The sequence below is a fragment of the Mus musculus genome, chromosome 2 (assembly GCF_000001635.26).
Source record: "Mus musculus strain C57BL/6J chromosome 2, GRCm38.p6 C57BL/6J".
Lineage (NCBI taxonomy): Eukaryota > Metazoa > Chordata > Mammalia > Rodentia > Muridae > Mus > Mus musculus.
In genome coordinates this window covers 132,637,049-132,656,714 of record NC_000068.7, presented here as the reverse complement: position 1 = coordinate 132,656,714, position 19,666 = coordinate 132,637,049, and the positions used below count along the sequence as shown (strand labels likewise).

The window sequence follows — 19,666 nt, the reverse complement described above, 5'->3', positions numbered from 1 at the left end:
CACACACACACACACACACACACCACAGAGACCAGGTCTCATTATGTAGCCCTGGCTGGCCTCAAACTCAGAGATCCTCTTGCTTCTGCCCCCTGAGTTCTGGGATTAAAGGTGTGTGCCACCCGAGCCTTTGCCTTCTTTTGTTGTGTGTGGGATTGTACATGTAAGTGTGGGGCCCATGGATGCCAGAGAGGGCATCAGAACCCCTGTTGCTGGAGTTTCAGATGGCTGTAAGCTCTTGCATGGGTGCAGGGAACTGAACCTGGATCCTCTAGAAGAGCAAACAAGCTCCCTTCACCAACAGCCACCTCTCTAGCCTCAGGTTTCTTCTTTTCCGGAAATGAGAGCAGTGTTTTTATAACAGAGATTTATTAGCTGGACATGGTAATGCACACCTTTAATCCCAGTACTCAGGAGACGGGGGCAGGTGAATATCTGTGAGTTTGAGGTCCTCTGTGAGACTCTTTCTCAAAAAATGAAAACAAAAAAGAAAAAGAAAAGAAATACACACACACACACACACACACACACACTTACTTTTCAATTTTAACATCCAGTGTTAATAAAATAGCTAAAACATATGTAAGACATTTGAGAAAAAGCCCAGATCAGGGTAAGTTACATCTCTGTGCACACCAGTGACAAACAAAACAGCAAAAGAACAACTTTTAAGGGCTGGAGAGATGGCTCAGCAGTTAAGAGTGGTTGCTGCTTTCTACTCCTCCAGAGGACCCAGGTTCAGTTCCCGGAATCCACACAGTGGCTCACAACCATCTGTAACTCACAGTTCCAGTGGATTTGATGACCCTTCATGGGCACTAGGACATACATGATGCACAGACATACATGTGTGCAAAACATTCCTACAGTACAATAAAATAAACAGGTATTTCAAAAAGCAAACAAGTGGGATGTTATCACTCATGGCTGGCTCGTCACATTTTCTTCTGTCTTGATTTCAATTTAAAATTTTTAAATTATTTTTATTTTTCTGGGTATGAGACTTTTGTTTATGGGCACGTATGTGCACCATGAGTGTGCCTGGCACCCAAGAAAGCCAGAAGAGGGCATCAGACCCTCTGGAACTGGAGTTACAGATGATTCTGAGCCATCATGCCAGTTCTGGGAACTGAACCTAGGTCCTCTGAAGAACAGCCAGTTCTCTAAACTGCTAAGCCATTTCTCCATCCCTTAGATTCCAATTCTTCATTAAGTTCATATTCTATAGAGTAAAATCCACGTCCTCTAGCTAATTAGGTTATATACTAAATTTCTAGTCAGAAATGGGTACTATAAAAGGTTAGGTCTGGTGACACAAGAAAGTCATGCAGAACCAGGCGACTGAGGAGAGCTGACACATTTGATACAGCACTACCTGCTCATTCCTGGAAGGTTCCACGGGGTAGAAGGCCAGCAGGATCACTTTCTGTCTGTTCCCTCTCTGAGACGGAGTTCTTGTTCTGTGCTGATCCTATTACTGGGGTGTTCTATTTTAAGGCTAACCTTAAACAACTTGGTAGATTGAAAAGAAAACTTGACTTTAAAAACAGGGTCATGTGCAGCGCAGGCTGGCTCACACTCACTGTGTGGTCTGAGCTGGCCCTGTACCTATGAACTTCCTATGTTCTGTGATGACAAATGGGCATTTCTACATCTAGCTGTTTGTAGTTTCCTTGTTTTCATACTGTCAGTGTGTAAACCCAAGGCCTCAAGCTGGGCAAATGCCTTTCAGCTGAACTATGCCCTTAGACCAACTTGGATCCATTTGCTAATTAAGTGGTTGGTTTGCTTTTTGCAAGCCTACATACTTATCTGCCCCATCAAGGGGGTGGACTGTCAAAAGGACTCTGTGTATAAGATGGGTGAGCCATAAGCCCGTCTGTTCCCTGGGTAAGGGGTACTAGCATAGCCTGTACACAGTGAATCTCTGTACCCCTCACAACTGTACAGTTAAAAACACTCCATATTTTTTTCAAAGATTTATTTTTATTTTATGTATGTGAGTACACTGTAGCTGTCTTCAGACACACAAAAAGAGGGCATTGGATCCCATTACAGATGGCTGTGAGCCACCACGTGGTTGCTGGGAATTGAACCTCTGGAAGAGCAGTCAGTGCTCTTAACTGCTGAGCCATGTCTCCAGCCCCGAAAACACTCTATATTTTCTTTTTCCTCATTTGACAGTGGGTAACTGCACGAAGGAATAGAAGTCTCCAAACTCAACCCTCCCTGAGCTGCCCCAGAGCAAAGCTTCATAAACTGTTCCCATGAGCCTCTTTTTGCCTGAGAAGTTTTTATAGGACCCAGGCATATAAGCATATAAAATAAATTACAAATTAAACATTTTCTGATAAAATCATGAAAAAATATTTTAAAGCAATTCTTTGGGAATTGAATGGTCTGTTATCCCAGCACTTGGAAGTCTGAGGCATATAATTGTTACCATTTATTAAGGAATAAAGCAAATGTGCATAGAAATGAGCTAGATGTTCTCAGATGTTTTACATAAAGAATTAAATTATGACAAATATCTGCTGCTACAAGACACAGCATCTTCAATGTTCTTCGAAGTAGATCAATTCTTTGTTTTTATAATTACCAACAGAGAGTACTTCAATTAAATAAATAGAGCAACATGGCAGAAGTATGTTTAGAACCATTTCAGAGTGTCTCAGTTAGAGTTTTACTGCTGTGACCAAGGTAGCTCTTATAAGGACAACATTTAATTGCGGCTGGCTTACAGGTTCAGAGGTTCAGTCCATTGTCATCAAGGTGGGAACATGGCAGCATCCAGGCAGGCATGGTACAGACAGAGCTGAGAGTTCTACATCTTCATCTGAAGGTTGCTAGCAGAATACTGACTTCCAGGCAGCTAGGATGAGGGTCTTAAAGCCCACATCCACAGTGACACACCTACTCCAACCTCTTAATAGTTTCATTCCCTGGGGTGAGCATATACAAACCATCACACAGAGATTGTTGGAAATTCTTTTTAATTTTTCAGTTATCTGTAAGGGGGCCTGGGAGGTGGCTCAGGAGTTGAGAGCACTTGCTGTAATTCCAGAGGACTTGAGTTTGGTTCCAACACCCATGTCAGGCAACTGACAACTGCCTGTAACTCCAGCTCTAGGGAGGCTGACACCGTATTCTGGACTCATGTGGCACCCACATACAGTGGCACATGTTCACACACACACACACACACACACACACACACACACACAGAGAGAGAGAGAGAGAGAGAGAGAGATATCTTTGAAACAAAGCTTTTTAAAAATTATTTTAAATTTTATTATTAGTATGTGCCTGCGTGTGTGTGTGTGTGTGTGTGTGTGTGTGTGTGTGTGTGCACAGCATGTTTGTGGAGGTCAGAGGACAGCTGCTGAGAGTGTACCCTCTCCTGCCATGTGGGGTCTGAGGACTGAGTTAGGGCTTACAGCTTACGCCATCTCTCCAGCCTGCCTGGAAATTCTGTCCTAAAACCAAAGTAAGATTCTTTTCTTGGTCCTTTTCTCCAGTTTTCTGGACTCAGGGTCTCCTGTGGAGCCCCAACTGGGCTTGAACTCGTGAGGATCCCCCTGCCTCTGTCTACCGAATGCAGAAATTAGAATCACGGGCCACCACACCAGGCTTTACTCTGTGATTGCTTTTTAATGACACTTGAGTGAGTCACTCAAATGGCAATTTTTAAAATCAAGCACTTGACACAATATAATCCAAACGTATACTAATTTAATGCCAAGGAGTATCAGTAGGAAAATATTAAGTGTCTTTGTTTTCTGTACTTAAACTGCTGTGTTTCTATAACAGTAAAAACCAAAAGCACGGCAGTCCACAACGCACACAGGCCTGGAGTCTGAGCAGGCGTGTTTGCGACAGTTCTCCTTGCTCGTTGACCTTGCATCCGGGAACTCACACACTGTAATCAGAACCAAGGCTAGGTTAAAACTGCATGGCGCTGTGCAGCAAGAGTGAGCTCTGGCAGAAACAGCTTAGATTTATGAGGCATTTGACTTTGAATTAAATTTTAATTCTAGGGGTTCAGTAACCTTTTACTGCTTCCAGATTTTTTCTGTGCCCTCTCTCGCATTCAGTAGCATAACCCGATATGGGGTGTTGATCCACAGTTTAAGAAACCGAGCTCTAGACAGCCCTAGGGCCATCCCCCTCCCCGGCCCCCCTCCCATTCATCCTTTTGATGCTGATCTGAGGCGATGCATGGCCTACAGTCTTCTAATGTTACTGCCACATGTTTTTCTTTTACAAATTCTAACACGGATTTAGGGGCTCCAGAGAAACTACAGCATGCAAGGAGGCCAGAAGGCCTTTTGTTCAGCAAAAAGTCCCATGTCAGCCCCTTTTCTCTCTACCCTTCCTTGCTTCCTTCCTTCCTTCCTTCCTTCCTTCCTTCCTTCCTTCCTTCCTTCCTTCCTTCTTTCCTTCCTTCCTTTTTTCCTTCCTTCCTTCCTTCCTCTCTTTTGTAATACTCAAGCAAGATTTTGGTTCCCTTTCCTATATAAATTCTTTAAATGTTTTTTTATGCTGAAAAAAAAAAATCTAATCTAAATTCTTTGATCAAGGTTAAGTCAATTCTTTTTCAGTTAACTTACAGAGACCCACCAACCTCTGCCTCCTGAGTGCTGGAATTAAAGTTCCGTACCACCACACTAAATGCAAAACAAATTTTTAAGTTAAAAAAAATTTTTTTTAGTTACAATAAATTAATTTTTACTCATTTTTTTTGACATCAAGGAAGTTAGAAGGTTGTCAAATATTTCCAATCCATTAGATATGGCGGTAGTTGGGTTATGTTCATAGATTTTTTTTTTTCCCAAGATAGGGTTTCTCTGTATAGCCCTAGCTGTCCTGGAACTCACTCTGTAGACCAGGCTGGCTTCGAACTCAGAAATCCACCTGCCTCTGCCTCCTGAGTGCTGTGATTAAAGGTGTGTACCACCACGCCTGGCTTATGTTCTTAGATTAAAAAAAAAATTATTTATTCTCTCATATATTACATCCTGATAGCAGTTTTTCCTCTTTCCTCTCCTGCCAGTCCCCCTCATCCCATCCTCCTTGTTTTCCTTCAGAAAAAGGGGTGGATGCCTCCCTTGGATATCAACCAAATTGGCATGCCAAGTCCCAGTAAGACTAGGCACCTCCCCTCACATTAAGCCTGGATGCGGCATCTCAGGAGGAAAAGGATCCCGAAAGCAGGCAAAAAGGTCAGAGACAGCCCCTGTTCCCATTGTTAGGAGTCCCACAAGAAGACCAAGCTACACAACTATAACAAATATGCAGAGGACCTAGGTCACACCCATGCAGGCTCCCTGGTTGTCAGTTCAGTCTTTGTGAGCTCCCATGAGCCCAGGTGGGTTGATTCTGTCAGTTTCCCTGTGGTGTCCTTGACAAGTCTGTCTTCTACAATTCCCTGCTGCAGGATTCACCCAGCTCCCTCTAATGTTTGGCTGTGGGTCTCTGCATCTGTTTCCATCAGTTGCTGGGTAGAACTCTGATGACGATTATGCTAGGCTCCTATCTATGAATATAGCAGAATATCACTAGGAGTCATCTCTCTCTCTCTCTCTCTCTCTCTCTCTCTCTCTCTCTCTCCTCTCCTCTCCTCTCCTCTCCCTTCTCCCTCTCTCCCTCTTCCTCTCCTCTTCCCCCTCTCTCCCTCTCCTTCTCCCTCCCCCCTCTCTGCCTGCTTGCCTTCCTTCCTTCCTTCCTTCCTTCCTTCCTTCCTTCCTTCCTTCCTTCCTTCCTTCCTTCCTTTTTCTCTTGCCAGAGTTTTTGGATTCACCCTGGGTCTCTGGGGAATCCAGCCCCTGCTTCCTGGCCCTCCAGGCTCCAGGTGGAGTCAGGGTTGGGCTCCCTCTCCTGGCATCCTGGCATGGGTCTCAAGCTGGACCAGTCATTGCTTGGCTGCTCCCACAATTTCTGGGCTACCTTTATCCCGGCATGTCTTGCAGGCAGGACAAATTGTAGGGCAAAGGTCTTGTGTCTGCGTTATGTCATAATCCCTTCACTGGTTACAGGTAGCCAGTTCAGACTTGTATCCCCCCCCCCCTTCCTAGGAAGCACCACACCAAGCTCAAAACTTTTTTTTTTTTTAAGTTAGAATTTTTTTTTTACAACTTAGTTTAGGAGAAAATTAGATTTTATTTTTTTAGAACAAATGTATTGAGTCAATCACAGCATGTAAAGCACCTTGGGATTAGAAAATTGAGGAGTGGTTTGGCTGCACCATTGATTTGTTTGAGAGGTAGATTTTTTTTTACTATTTGTAATTATTCGTAGGTATGTCTATCTGCCTATGAGTGTGTGCACACGAGTGCAGGTACCTTCAGAGGCCTCAGGTCCCCAGAGCTGGAGTTACAGATGGTTGTGTACCACTTGATATGAGTGTTGAGCCATCTCTCCAGATATGCTTGGTTTTTGAAACAAGGTCTCATATAGCCTTGGCTGGCCTGGACTCCTGATCTTTCTGCCTCCATCTCCCCTTATTTATTTATTTATTTATTTATTTTTTGTTGCTTTTTTTTTTTTTTAATTTCTGTTACTACTGATTAGATCTTGAATAACCAACTCATCCATGACAACACATTGATTCAATCGTAGTCTGAATAAAACTTTCTCATATCAGAATTCTGTAACCATATCTGCCCAAGCATATGAGGTTTTCATACTTCGAAAAGTTACTGAAATGGCTAGTACATAATTTAGTTTCAGACACTGTGGCAGAATGGGAGCTCACAAACTGTAAAACCAATTTAGGGATGAAGTACCCAGGGTATGGGAGGCAAGCTGGACCTCAAGGCCTCAGATCAAGGCCTCAGATATCTAGGCAAGCCCGGCCTTTATGAGTCTCAGTTTCCCGACATGCTTCACTTCCGGGAGGAGATCAATGCTCTGACAAGGCCCCAACGTAGAGCGGCTTCCCAGCAGAGATGCAGCCGGCACTGTAATTTCATCGGCTTTAAGATTAGGTAACTGATAGAGAAGGGTAACAAGATCACCCAGGGCTTCACACCAGGCTCGTCCAAGGCTTCACACCTCCATCGAGTCAGCAGCCAAACCAGGATTTGTAGCAAGTGGCACCCAACACTCAGAGGGCAGTGCTGGGTGTGCCTTTTGTGGTTGGCAGCCCTGCCTGGACATGACTTTGCTCTTCTCTGCATTTCTGAATGCTAATGCTAATGGGCCGCTTTGTTTTCCATGAGTTTCTTCTCTGGAGACCAAAGGGTTTTGTTGTTGTTTTATTTATATGCACATTGGTGCCTGTGTGAGGGTGTCAAATCCTTAGGAATTGGAGCTACAGACAGCTGTAAACTACCATGTGGGTGCTGGAAATTGAACCCAGGCCCTCTGGAAGAGAAGCCAGTGCTCTTAACCACTGAGCCATCTCTCTATCCCAAGACTGAAGGGTTTTAACTCAGAATTAAACTCAGAAATCCCACAAGGCAAGGGCTTTGCTGAAGACCTCTTAAGGGTAGAAAGGCCAGAGAAACCAACTGCCTCTCCCATGAGGTTTTGTCTTGGGGAAACTGATATAAATTTATTCCTGAATAGAAAAAAAAAAAGGTTATAAACAAACTGAAACACCTATTTTGGGCTACTTCAACTATTTTTTTTCCAATGGTGCAGACAATTTATGGTTGAAAACTCACCTTGCAGAAGAACTGCAGGCTGATAAAATTATATTCTGCAGAAACTGCTTTCTATAACCTAGACTTTGAGTCTATGTCTCACTTGTAGTACCCTATACATATAAGCACATATATGTACCTAGAAAGGCATTGTATATAGATGTCTTAGTCACTGTTCGATTGCTGTGAAGAGACATCATGACCAAGGCAACTCTTATAAAAGAAAGTATTTAATTGGGGGCTTGCTTACAGTTTCAGAAGTTTGGGCCACTGTCATGCTGGAAGCATGGCAACACTCATAGTGCTGGTAGCTGACACTACATCCCAATCCACCAACCAAGAGTGAGCCTGGGCCCAAAGTGGGCTTTTGAAACCTCAAAGGCAACCTCCAGTGACACACTTCCTCCAACAAGGCCACACCTCCTAATCCTTCTAATCCTTACAAATAGTACCACTCCCGGTGACTAAGCATTCAAATATCTTAGCCCATAGGGCCATTCTTATTCAAACCAGCACAATAGACATACTTTTAGCTAGTTTTTTTTTTTTTAACCTTACCCTGATGCTGAATTTGAAGTCAATAAGATAACGACACAGATCCTCTAGCCATGGTATCACATGCCTGCAATTCCTTCACTCATTTGACAGGACACATACACACAGATGCCGGTGTGCACATACAGATTTGGGGACACAAACACTCCCACTGACAGATAAATCTGTGTGTGGTACCCCAGGATGCTGAAGGGGCTCTCACAGGCTGCTGCAACCTGAGCATCCACATCCTTGTCACATCAGGCTCTCAGATGGCTGAAAGCAGTCTCCTCTCACCCTCTGGGACTCCTCTCATCTTTCAAGTCAGATACTCAGAGAGAAGTACCTTCTGGCTTAATTACACCCTGAGTCAATGGTAAACCCCAGAGACAATCAGTAAGTCATAAGCCATCCAGAAGCAACTAGGCGTGGTTGGAGAGACATAATTTTTAGCAGACCTGTTACTCACCAGCCATGTAGTCCTGGGCAACTGAGTTGACTGCTCCAATATCCTACTTTGAATTCCCCTGGAAGCAGGTTCTTGAAAGACATAAATATAAGCAATTTACCTGGTAGATGATCCAAAAAAAATATTATTAGGGGAATTAAGAGAAATAAGACCAGAAGGAGAAGACAGAAGACATTTTTCAAGCAGGACACACTTTAGACAACTGGAGCTTAATTCCATTGGGAATTCTGGAAAACTATATTATGGGCAGTTAAAGAGTGTTCCCAGCCATAGGCCGAGGAAGTTGGATATATTGGTCATTGACAAGGGATGCTTGGGAGCACAAAGAGGCATTAATTCTGGCTTCAGAATAGGCTCTGGCAGCCAGAGAAAATCCTTAGACAGATAACTATACACGTGGGAGTTGTGAGTCCCAGAAACAGTTCAAGTGTGACACCACCCAGAATGCACCTGGTACACCCTGCTGCTTCTGAGTCAGCTGTAAGACTCCTGTGCCCATGCAGGAGCGGCTCAGTCGGCCATGGCTACTATTCTTACAGCCAGAACAGAGCGGGAACACCAGGAGCAGGTAATATAAGTGAAGAGGCCCCCTCAGACAACTGTGCTCCACTCCGTGCACGGACTGAGCCGATTTGCCGGTTTGCCGGGGTGATTAACATAGGCTTTGAGATGGAAAAGCGATCTCTAAGTTGTCCAAGTGGCTTCAAAGTCATTATAAGGGTCCTCAGACTGGGAAACAAGAGGGTCAGATTCAGAACAAAAGATGGGATGGTGGAGACAGTCTCAGAGATAGGACGGGAGTATAGGTGAGGTGGGAGAGGGGGTGCATGAACTAAGGGATGCAGATTGCTTCAGACACTAGAGCCTCCATACAGAACGTAATCTGGGTGATTCACGTTAAACTTCTGAACCACAGGACTGTCAGGCAATAATTCAGTTGTTTGGGGCCGATTGTCACTGGAGTCACAGGAAACTAATCAGAGGGCACACTAAAGGAAGGAACAGCTAACAAAACAGTACTCCCTGTGAGTGTCAGCACTAAGCCTTTCCAGGAGCTCTGCTCCATCAGCCCGTATCCCAGCTGCTGCCGTGCTGGCTGCGTGGCCTTTACCTCATTTTGCCAGATGTGTAAAAGGATGACCCTTATTGACATATTCATTTTTATCATTACAGCCTTTCTATGCAGACAGCCAGTTGCCTTCTGGAAAATAATGTTTGATGGTCAAAGTTTCCACTCCCTGCCAATGAAAGACTGAAGGCTAGTGCAAGTCACTTCAAGCAGGTTGCACAAAAATTAGCTTTGTCCCCTTTAAGTCTCTCTGCAAACAAATAGATTTCTTTTTAGTCCTGTCTGTTCCATTTAATTATTCCACGGTGGGATTTCCACTGTAGAAATTGTAGCTGAAATCTTACATCATGTATTCCAGAGATGACATTTGCAGAGACAGTGTTAGAAATGCCAATGACATTCTGGAATCTTCTCCAGTTCTTCAGGGTGGGGGAGGGATGGAACTGGGGTTGTTAAAGCCAGCATAGAGTTCTCTCAGCAGCCACATCAGCAGAAAGCAAGACTCTAAGCCAGGAACAGTATTAGAATGAACATAAATACCATGAATACAGAAAGAGGTCTTTGTGTTTTAGAAGAATTCTTGAAATTTTGACCAAGAATCTCTACTTGTAGGTCAGTGTGGTATTATACTAGCTCTGTCTGTCTCCTTGTCTGTCTGAATGCCTGTCTCTGTCTCTGTCTGTCTTTCTGTTTCTTCTCTCTCTCTGTGTGTGTGTATGTGTTACGTATCTGTCTGTCTGTGTTAATTCGGACTTTATTGCTGTGAAGAAACACCATGTCCAAGGCAATACTTATAAGACAATCATGTAATTGAGTCTGGCTTACAGTTTCAGAGCTTTAGTCCATTGTCATCATGGCGGGTGTATTAGTCAGGGTTCTCTAGAGTCACAGAACTTATGGATAGTCTCTAGATAGTAAAGGAATTTATTGATTACTTACAGTCGGCAGCCCAATTCCCAACAATTGTTCAGTCGCAGCTGTGAATGGAAGTCCAAGGATCTAGCAGTTACTCAGTCTCACGTAGCAAGCAGGCGAAGGAGCAGGAGCAAGAGCTAGACTCCCTTCTTCCAATGTCCTTATATTGTCTCCAGCAGAAGGTGTAGCCCAGATTAAAGGTGTGTTCCACCACACCTTTAATCCCAGATGAAAGGCGTAGCCCAGATTAAAGGTGTGTTCCTTAAACTCGGAGATTCAATCTTCTGGAATTCATAGCCACTATGGCTCAAGATCTTCAAACCAAGATCCAGATAAGGATCTCCAAGTCTCCAGATAAGGGTCACTGGTGAGCCTTCCAATTCCGGATTGTAGTTCATTCCAAATATTGTCAAGTTGACAACCAGGAATAGCCACTACAGCGGGAATCATGGCAATGTCCAGGTTGACATGGTGCAGGAGAAGAAGCTGAGCTTTCTCCATCTTGATCCAAAGGTGGCAGAAGGAGACTTTGAGTCATTCTGAGTGTAGCTTGAGTACCAATAGGCCAAGCATTCAAACACATGAGTCAATCATGACTGTACCTATTCAAACCACCACAGTGTGTGTGTGTGTGTGTGTGTGTGTGTGTGTGTGTGTGTGTGCACGTGCATGTCTCCCTTTTCTTCCCTCCCACCTCCCTCCCTTTTTTTTCCTCTCCTACTTGCATACTACATGTAAGGGGAAAAGACAATTGCCTTTTCACATCATTCAAGAAAGAAAGTATAATAACTTTACCTTAAATGGAAAAAAATAAAGGCCAGGGCTCAGCTAGACATGAAGACATGATTATGCATGCTTTTAATCCTAGTACTCAGGAGCCGGATGGATTTCTGAGTCTGAGGCCAGCCTGGTCTACATAGTGAGGTCCAGGACAGCCATGGCTATATAGCAATACTCTGTCTCAAGCTAATAATAATAGGGAAGGGAGAGATGGCTCAGCAGGGAAGAGCACTTGTTACTTTTCCAGAGGGCCTGGGTCCAATTCTCAGCTCCTATGTGGCAGCTCCAGTTAGCTGGAACTCCAATTTCAGGGGATCTGATGCCCTCTTCTGGAGTTTGAGGGCATTGGGCACACATGCAGTGCACAGATATATGGGCAGGCAAAATATTTATGTGCATAAAAATTATAAACAATTATTTTAATAATAATTAAATTAAATTTAAAAGCCAAGACTGGGAGCTGAAGAGATGGCTCATCCATTCAGAGTGCTTGCTACTTTTGCAGAGGACCCAAGTTAGGTTCCTAGCACCCACGCTGGGCAGAGGACCCAAGTTAGGTTCCTAGCACCCACGCTGGGCAGAGGACCCAAGTTAGGTTCCTAGCACCCACGCTGGGCAGCTTACCACTCCTTAGTTCCAGCTTGGGGGAGTCTGGGGAGGGGCAGCTGTTCCTATGCCTCTGGCTTCAGATGACGCGTGTATTTATGTGCACATATCTACATGTAAACACATACCCACATAGTTAAAAATAATAACAATAAAACCTTTTTTAAGACCATCTGGTCGAATGGATGAGATGGCTCAGCAAAGGTGAAAGTGCTTGTCCTGCAAGCCCAACAACCCAAGTCTGAGCCCTTAAACCCACTGTGAAAAGGAGGGGGCTTGAAGCTTTCCTCTGAGCTTGTGCCATGGCACACACATGTGTGTATACACACGCACATGTGCATGTGCACATATGCACACACCAACACTAACTCTAATAATAAATAAAGTTCTTAAAAGGTCAAGGCAGCTAAGCATAATGGCTCAGGCCTGTAATGTGACCTGTTGGGAAGCTGAAGCAGGAGAATTTCGGGGAGTTCAAGGCTAGCCTGAGCTATGTAGTGAAAGTCTGTCTAAGAAAACAGGTAGGTTAAATAAATAAGGTTTTGTTTTTAAGTTCAAGGCAGATGACTAGGCATGGTGGTAAATGTCTTTAATGCCAGCATTTGGGAGGCAGAGGCAGGCAGATCTCTGTGAGTTCAAGGCTAGCCTGGTATACATAGTGAATACTTAACTAGAGTCACAACCTAAGAGCATTTTACCTGTCCTGAGATCATTGACCTGTGACCTGTGAATACAGGAGTCCCGTGAGGTGTTCTAGCACACGTTGTAAGGCCATGTTGTGAGGACAGTTGGTTTTTGAGTGAAACTGTCCTGTAAGTGAGCCTCTGTGTGCCACCTCGGTGCTGGCTAGTTTTATGTCAACTTGACATAAGCTAAAGGTATCTGAAAGGACGTTTCGAAATTGAGAAAATGTCCCCATAAGATCTGGCTGCAAGGCATTTTCTTAATTTGTGACTGATGATGGATGGCCCAGCCCACTGTGGGGCTGGTGATCCTGGATTCTATAAGAAGCATCCAGAGCAAGCCATGATGAGCAAGCCAGTGACTTTTCCATCACCTTCTCTGCATCAGCTCCTGCCCTGCTCCCTCCACTGACAGACTACAACATATAAGGCCCTTTCCTCCCACACCTGCTTTTTGTCACAGCAATATTAACCCTAAGATAATCTCTATCACAGCATGTTTAAGAATACGTGGCTGTCACTGAAGTAGTTGGACAGACAACATTGAGGCTAGCAATGAAAGTGCACTGTCTGTGCTTTGCAAAATCGAAAGCAAATAAGGGTGGGGTTCACCTTAGAGACTGACAGACCACAAAGGAAGAACAAATAACAGGCAGGAAGTGGATGCAATAATTGCAAAGTATCAACAGGCTGAGTGAGGGGGCTGGAGGGGTAGGTGAGCCTGCTCTTCTGGAGGTTCAACACCCAGCAGCCACGTGGCGGCTTACAAGTGTTTATAACAAATTAGTAACTATAATTGTTTATAGTTTCAAGGGTTTTGCTGTATATCCCTGGTTGACCTGGAACTCACCATGGAGACCAGGCAGGTCTCAAGCTCATGTTTATTTATATTTGTGTGTGTGTGTGTGTGTGTGTGTGTGTGTGTGTGTGTGTGTGTGTGTATACTTGCCTGTATGAGTTGTGATGGCTGGTCAGGAGCAGGTATGATAACCCAACACTCACGCAACGCATCCTCAATTAATAGAATTGTGAAGATTGGTGGCACACTCATGGCAAGTGGCAATTTTGAAATGAGCTTTCTGCCAAAGTTTCAAGCTAGCTTATTGAGATCTCCTGTAAACTTCACATGACCACCAATGAAGAGGTTCTGAATACTTGAGACATCTAGCTGGCTGTTTTTTCTTTTCTTTTCTTTTCTTTTCTTTTCTTTTCTTTTCTCTTCTTTTCTTTTCTTAGTTTAACATGATTGCTTTTTTTCAACTTTGAGATGTTTAGATAGCTTATGAAACTTAGCACAGGTCTGTATATTGTTCAGCTTTTTTTCCTGACACATTGAGACCCCATTTGAAAGGATTGGAGTCCAGGCCATTTTGTTTAGTGCTGTGGGGTACATGAGGGTAGTTTGCAGCCATGTGGTAATGGTTTCATTTGCAAGGTAGCTCTGTGGCTTTACAATGCATTCATTCACTACCTCCATTTGTTTTTATTTTTTTCTGACATTATAATTTAATTTCATCATTTCTCCCTTCCCTTTTCACCCTCCAAAAACCTCCCATTTACCCTCCCCTTCAGACTCATGGCATCATATTTTACTAATCATTATTGAATTGTATATATTTCTATGTATATGCATATACATATCCCTAATGTAGGCTGTTCAGTCCGTATAATGCTAGAATGCTGCCTGTTTGGCACTGGACAACCAGGCAGTTGGTGTGCTCTTCCCTGGGAAAGGGCCCCTCTCCTGCTCCCAGCTCTCCTCCATTGCCATGGTTCTTTGTGTAGGGTTGAGACGTTGTGGGCTTTTCTCTGCCAGGTTGGCACTTTTCTTGGTGTCAGCTCATATCTGGGCCGTCATACTGTTAAGACTTTATATGTGTTCGCTGCCTCTGCTTCGAAAGCTCTTTGAGCTTCAGACATCCACTGTCGAATTTTTAGAGACTAATGTTGTCCCTTGCATTTCTGTTCCTTCTGGGTTTTGTTGCTGTTGTTGTTGTTGCAGTTTTCTTGTGTTTTGTGTTTAATTATGTGTGTTGGATCCCTTGGAACTAGAGTTACAGATAATGTGTGTCACTTGTTATGAAAATCAATGAACTATTTGTATGAAATATGAATAAGTCCTCTGCTGAGCCATCATTCAGTCCCCCCAGTTTTTTTTAATTAGGTATTTATTTCATTTACATTTCCAATGCTATCCCAAAAGTCCCCCACACACTCCCCCACCCACCCACTCCCACTTCTTGGCCCTGGCGACCCTTCTTTTTTTTTTCAAGCTGTAATAATCTTTTAAAAAATAAACCTTCATATTCTGAAATTAAAAAAAAAAAAGGTCCAGGGTGCAGGGGACTGAAACATGTAGAGAATATGCAACAAGCAGGTACTCAGACTTCACTGGGTGCTGCAGGCTGGGTGCTTCTAGACAGCCATCCCTGTCCCTCCTTGCTGTCAGAGAGAGAAGGATGTGTAGTAAAGAGGTGGTTGGCCTTTCTTCTCCTTCCTAAAGGGTTTGGCGTTTTCTCTTGTAGCTGTTTTGTGGTACTAGGGGGTCAAACTAACTGAGACTTTTAAATGTTAGTATTAAATGGTAACACTCAGGTTGTGATTGGGCAAACAGATAACTCGGGAGATAAAATCACTGGCTGCTCTCCCAGAGAGCCTAGGTTTGATTCCCAGAACCCACGTGGTAGCTCACCACCTGCTGTAACTCTAGTTCCAGGGGGTCTGAAGCCCTCTTCTGACCTCAGAAACTGGGCACATATGTGGTATACAGACATATGCAGACAAAACACTCATACACATAGAAACAAAACAAAATGAAACAAAACTAAAAACCTTTCAGGTTCTGAGGATGAAGAAGGATCATATGACCCAATGTGTCTTGAAGACTAAAATAAATACTCCGCTTTTGGAATAGAATTATTGACTGAAATACAAATTAGGTTTATTTCTCATGTGCTATATTGCGCATGTAGCTGCTCTTCAGCAGTGGTAAGGAGGAAACAGCTTTCCTATTGCCACGGGAGGCTAAAGGCCTTTGAAGGTGAGTGTAGGGCAGAGCCTCCCTGGAAGACCAGCACAGACCTCCCTGCTGTAAGAGAGAAAGGTTACAGTGCGGGCAGGGTACCTTGCTCTGGGTCTTAGGACCCAGACACTCAACTCCAGCTCCTAGGAGGTTCAAACCCAAGGTGAGGGAGCTGTGTGAACTTCCTGGAGCAGCCGTGTCTAAGGACTCTTTACCTCAGTCTAGGACAGCTCTGAGGGACTTCCCTGATCTCCTCATAGTATTAGAGGCGGTATTATGAAGGCACCACAGCCTGGCTTCCTTGCATGGCCAGTTCTCTCCTCCAAGATGCTATTCTCAGATAGATACTATTCTCAAGATACTCCTCAGCTTCCTGTGGCATTTCTTCATCTCAAGACATCTTCCTCAACTCCTGGAAAGGGTCCTCCCAGAATGCTGAAGAGGTCTGGGTCTCATTCCAACTCTCCCCAGCCCCAGTACAGGAAAGAAGACTTCATAAGAAAATGGGCACATGTTACCCTGCAAGAGGTACCCAGCAACATGCTGGATAGTCTTAGGTCAACTTGACACACACACTGGAGTTATCTGGAGGGAGGGAACTTCAATTGAAATGATGACTAAAAGCCGGACGTGGTGGCGCATGCCTTTAATCCCAGCAGAGGCAGGCAGATTTCTGAGTTTGAGGCCAGCCTGGTCTACAAAGTAAGTTCCAGGACAGCCAGGGCTGTCCAGAGAAACCTGCCTCGAAAAACCGGAAAAAAAAAAAAAAAAAGACTAAGATCCAGCAGTAAGGAATTTTCTTTATTAGTGACTGGTGGGGGAGGGCCCATCCCACCATCCCATTGTGGGTGGTGCCATCTCTGGGCTGGTGGTTCTGGATTCTATCAAAAAGCAGGCTGAGCAAGCCAGGGGGAAGCAAACTAGTAAGCAGCTGTCCTCTGTGGCCTCTGCATCAGCTCCTGCCTCCAGGTTCCTGCCCTGTTTGAGCCCCGTCCTGATTTCTGTGGATGATGAACACTGATGTGGACATATAAGCAGAATAGACCCTTTCCTCCCAACACTGCTTTTTTGGTCATGGTGTTTCATTGCAGTAATAGAAACCCTAACGAGGACAATCTCTGACCCATCCCAGGGAGATATTAAAATTCTTCCCAAATGCTACACCATTACTTTTGCTATCTTTAGAACACAGGTACAATAATATCCCCGTTAGCCAATAAAGAATATATAACTTCTCCCCCAAAGTCACCAGGCATTTGTTGGGTCTACAGGAGGGTCCCAATAACCTTCTCTGGTTTTGTGGCTGCTGTCTGCTGCGGCAGCTTACAGCGAAGTGTTTTTAGAGTACACCGTCCTCATGTTTCCCTTGGCACCTAAATGAATTCCCAGGGTTATTTCCAGAACTCAGATAAACAAACAGGACCTCAGCCTGAACTAAAAGAGAGATAACCTCAAACAACCTTTCCCTGCCCTTAGGTACGGAGACCTTTTAGCACGTGCCTCAGAAGGGTGGTTCTTACTCCTCCAACAGATCCTGCTGTGGGGCCTCATAATCAGCCAATAGCAATGTTTAGAAGCAGCCTTTCGTGGAATTGTCTCAGAAGACATGATTAATCGAAGGCAGTTTTTGTGGCAGGTCACCAACCAACCCAAAGGACTCTCGCAGGTCAGAAGAGATGTGTACAACCGAGCTGCTCTGGTGTGATGTTGTGGTTTCACCTGACATGCTGGAACCGCTAACTCCACAAGATGTGGGCAGCAAGCACGATAGGATTTCATTTCTCCCTAAGGCAACCCTAAGGGAAGGATATGGATGCAGGTAGACTATTGGATAGGTAATGCTAGGAAGTTGAAATCATAGGCAGGAAGAATAAAGCAGAGAGAGGAGAACAGCTAAGACAGTGCGTGGTGGTTTGAATAGGAATGTCCTCATAGACTCACGTTCCTCTGCTTGGCCCTTAGGGAGTGGCACTATTAAGAGGTGTGGCCTTGTTAGAAGAAGTGTCTCACTGGGGGATAGGCTGAAAGGTCCCCTATGCTCAAGCTGTGCCCAGTGTGGCACAGTCTCCTTCAGCTGCCTTTAGATCAAGATGTAGAACTCTCAGCTCCTTCTCTATCACCACGTCTGCCAACATGCTGCATGCTCCCCACCATGATGATAATGGACTAAACCTTTGAAACTGTAAGCCAGCCCCAGTTGAATGTTTTCCTGTATAACAATTGCTGTGGTCATGGGATCTCTTCACAGCAATAAAAACACAAGGTTGGTTCATAGGTAACCACTGAGGGCAACTGAGACTCAGGGACCTTGGAGGGAACCACAGAGAACCCTCAGAAGCTCTGCTACAGGCTGGAGCCTGCCATGCCTAACCATGGGTCTCACTCTCTGTCAGATGAGCACTGCTCCTGGGCGTGTTAACTCCATGTACTTTCATGTACCCGAATCTGGCTGAGTGACCTTTTACTGCCTAAGAGAGAGCGGAGGTGTTTCCAGGTTAGCTTGAAAACAGAAAACTGGCAAAGTTCATGGAACTGTCTCTCCAAAGTGCCCTGAAGCAGGTGGATGACACTATATGGCAAAACACCCCATAGGCATCTGCTACAGATGCATAATAAAAATATGAGTGAACACGGGGTATGCTGCACACTTGTAATCCCGGAACTCAGGAAGCAGGGTCGGAGGATTACTGAGAGAAGAAGCCCGTGTGACCTATATAGGGAGTTCCAGGCCAACCAAGCTATACGGTGATACTCTGTCCAAAACCCTCAAACAAAACCGAAATATAAATAAAGCGCATCAAGATAAGGGCATGCAGGTTACAGAGGGAGGCACTGACCTTTCCTATGCCAACTTTCCTTTGGCAAACAGTGCTTTTTTCTCTCTCTCACGGCCACTAACAATAGCCCCTCACAGATATCCATGTCACAGCCCTGGACCCTGGTAGGACATAGGATTACGTGGCAGAAGTGAATTAGGTTGCTAATCAGCTTGGAGATTGGGGGTTATCCTAGATTATCCAGCGTGCCTAAAGAAATCATGAGGGGAAAGCGAGACTGAGGTAATGTACCAGCAAACAGTTCCACGGCTCTGCTAAGTGTAGGAGGCTGGGAAACATAGCCTGCCAACTTCCCTTTGCCCCTTCAGGAGAAGGAAGAGGTTCCATGAACAAGGAAACAGACCATACCACATGAATTTGGCCACAAAGCCCTTCCCTTTGTGAGATTTATAATTTTACAACCATGCCAGCAGGTTTTCTGTAGACGCAATCATTTCTTTAAAACAGATCTATTGGATGGAACACAGGGCCCCTAAAGAAGGAGCTAGAGAAAATACTCAACCCTATAGAAGGATCAACAATATGAACTAACCAGTATCCCCTAGAGCTGTGTCTCTAGTTGCATATGTAGCAGAGGATGGCCTAGTAGGCCATCAATGAGAGGAGAGGCCCTTGGTCTTGTGAAGATCATATGCCCCAGTACAGGGGAATACCAGGGCCAGGAAGTGAGAGTGGGTGGGTTGGGGAGCAGGGCAGGGGAGGGTATAGGGGACTTTCGGAATAACATTTGAAATATAAATGAAGAAAATATCTAATAAAAAAAACCCATATATTTGCTCAAATTCTGCTTTCCAAAAAGAGTCCATCATGACCACATTCCTCAGAACTTAGACCTAGACCATTTTTGGAGGATGGCAACAGCACATACAGAGCACATACCAGGGACAACTTGGGTGTGGCCTTACACCTGTAATCCCCAAACTAAAGAGCTGAAGGTGGGATCAGGAGTTCAAGGTCAGCCATAGTTATATAGAGAGTGTTTGTTAGATGAGACCCTGCCACAAACAAATAAGCAAGAATTTAAAACAGACAAACCAGGGGGAGATGGCTCAGGGGGTAAAGGTATTTGCTGCCAAAGCTGACCACCTGACTTCAATCTTCAGAA

The 19,666-nt window shown here is 44.5% G+C and overlaps 1 long non-coding RNA gene across 2 annotated transcripts in view; it reads right to left on the bottom strand.

Annotated features, from left to right (window-relative positions):
* Positions 1-3,647: 3,647 nt before the first annotated feature.
* AU019990 (expressed sequence AU019990) overlaps positions 3,648-19,666 on the bottom strand; it is a 54,872-nt gene continuing 38,853 nt past the window's right edge. The window contains exons 5-6 of one of the 2 annotated variants that reach the window (NR_033468.1): positions 8,650-8,749; positions 3,648-3,919 (exon numbers count right to left, since the gene is read on the bottom strand). This is a non-coding gene — a long non-coding RNA (expressed sequence AU019990). Of the gene's footprint in view, positions 3,920-6,110; positions 7,562-8,649; positions 8,750-19,666 lie in introns of those variants that run through there. The other variant, NR_033469.1, reaches the window with a different exon arrangement.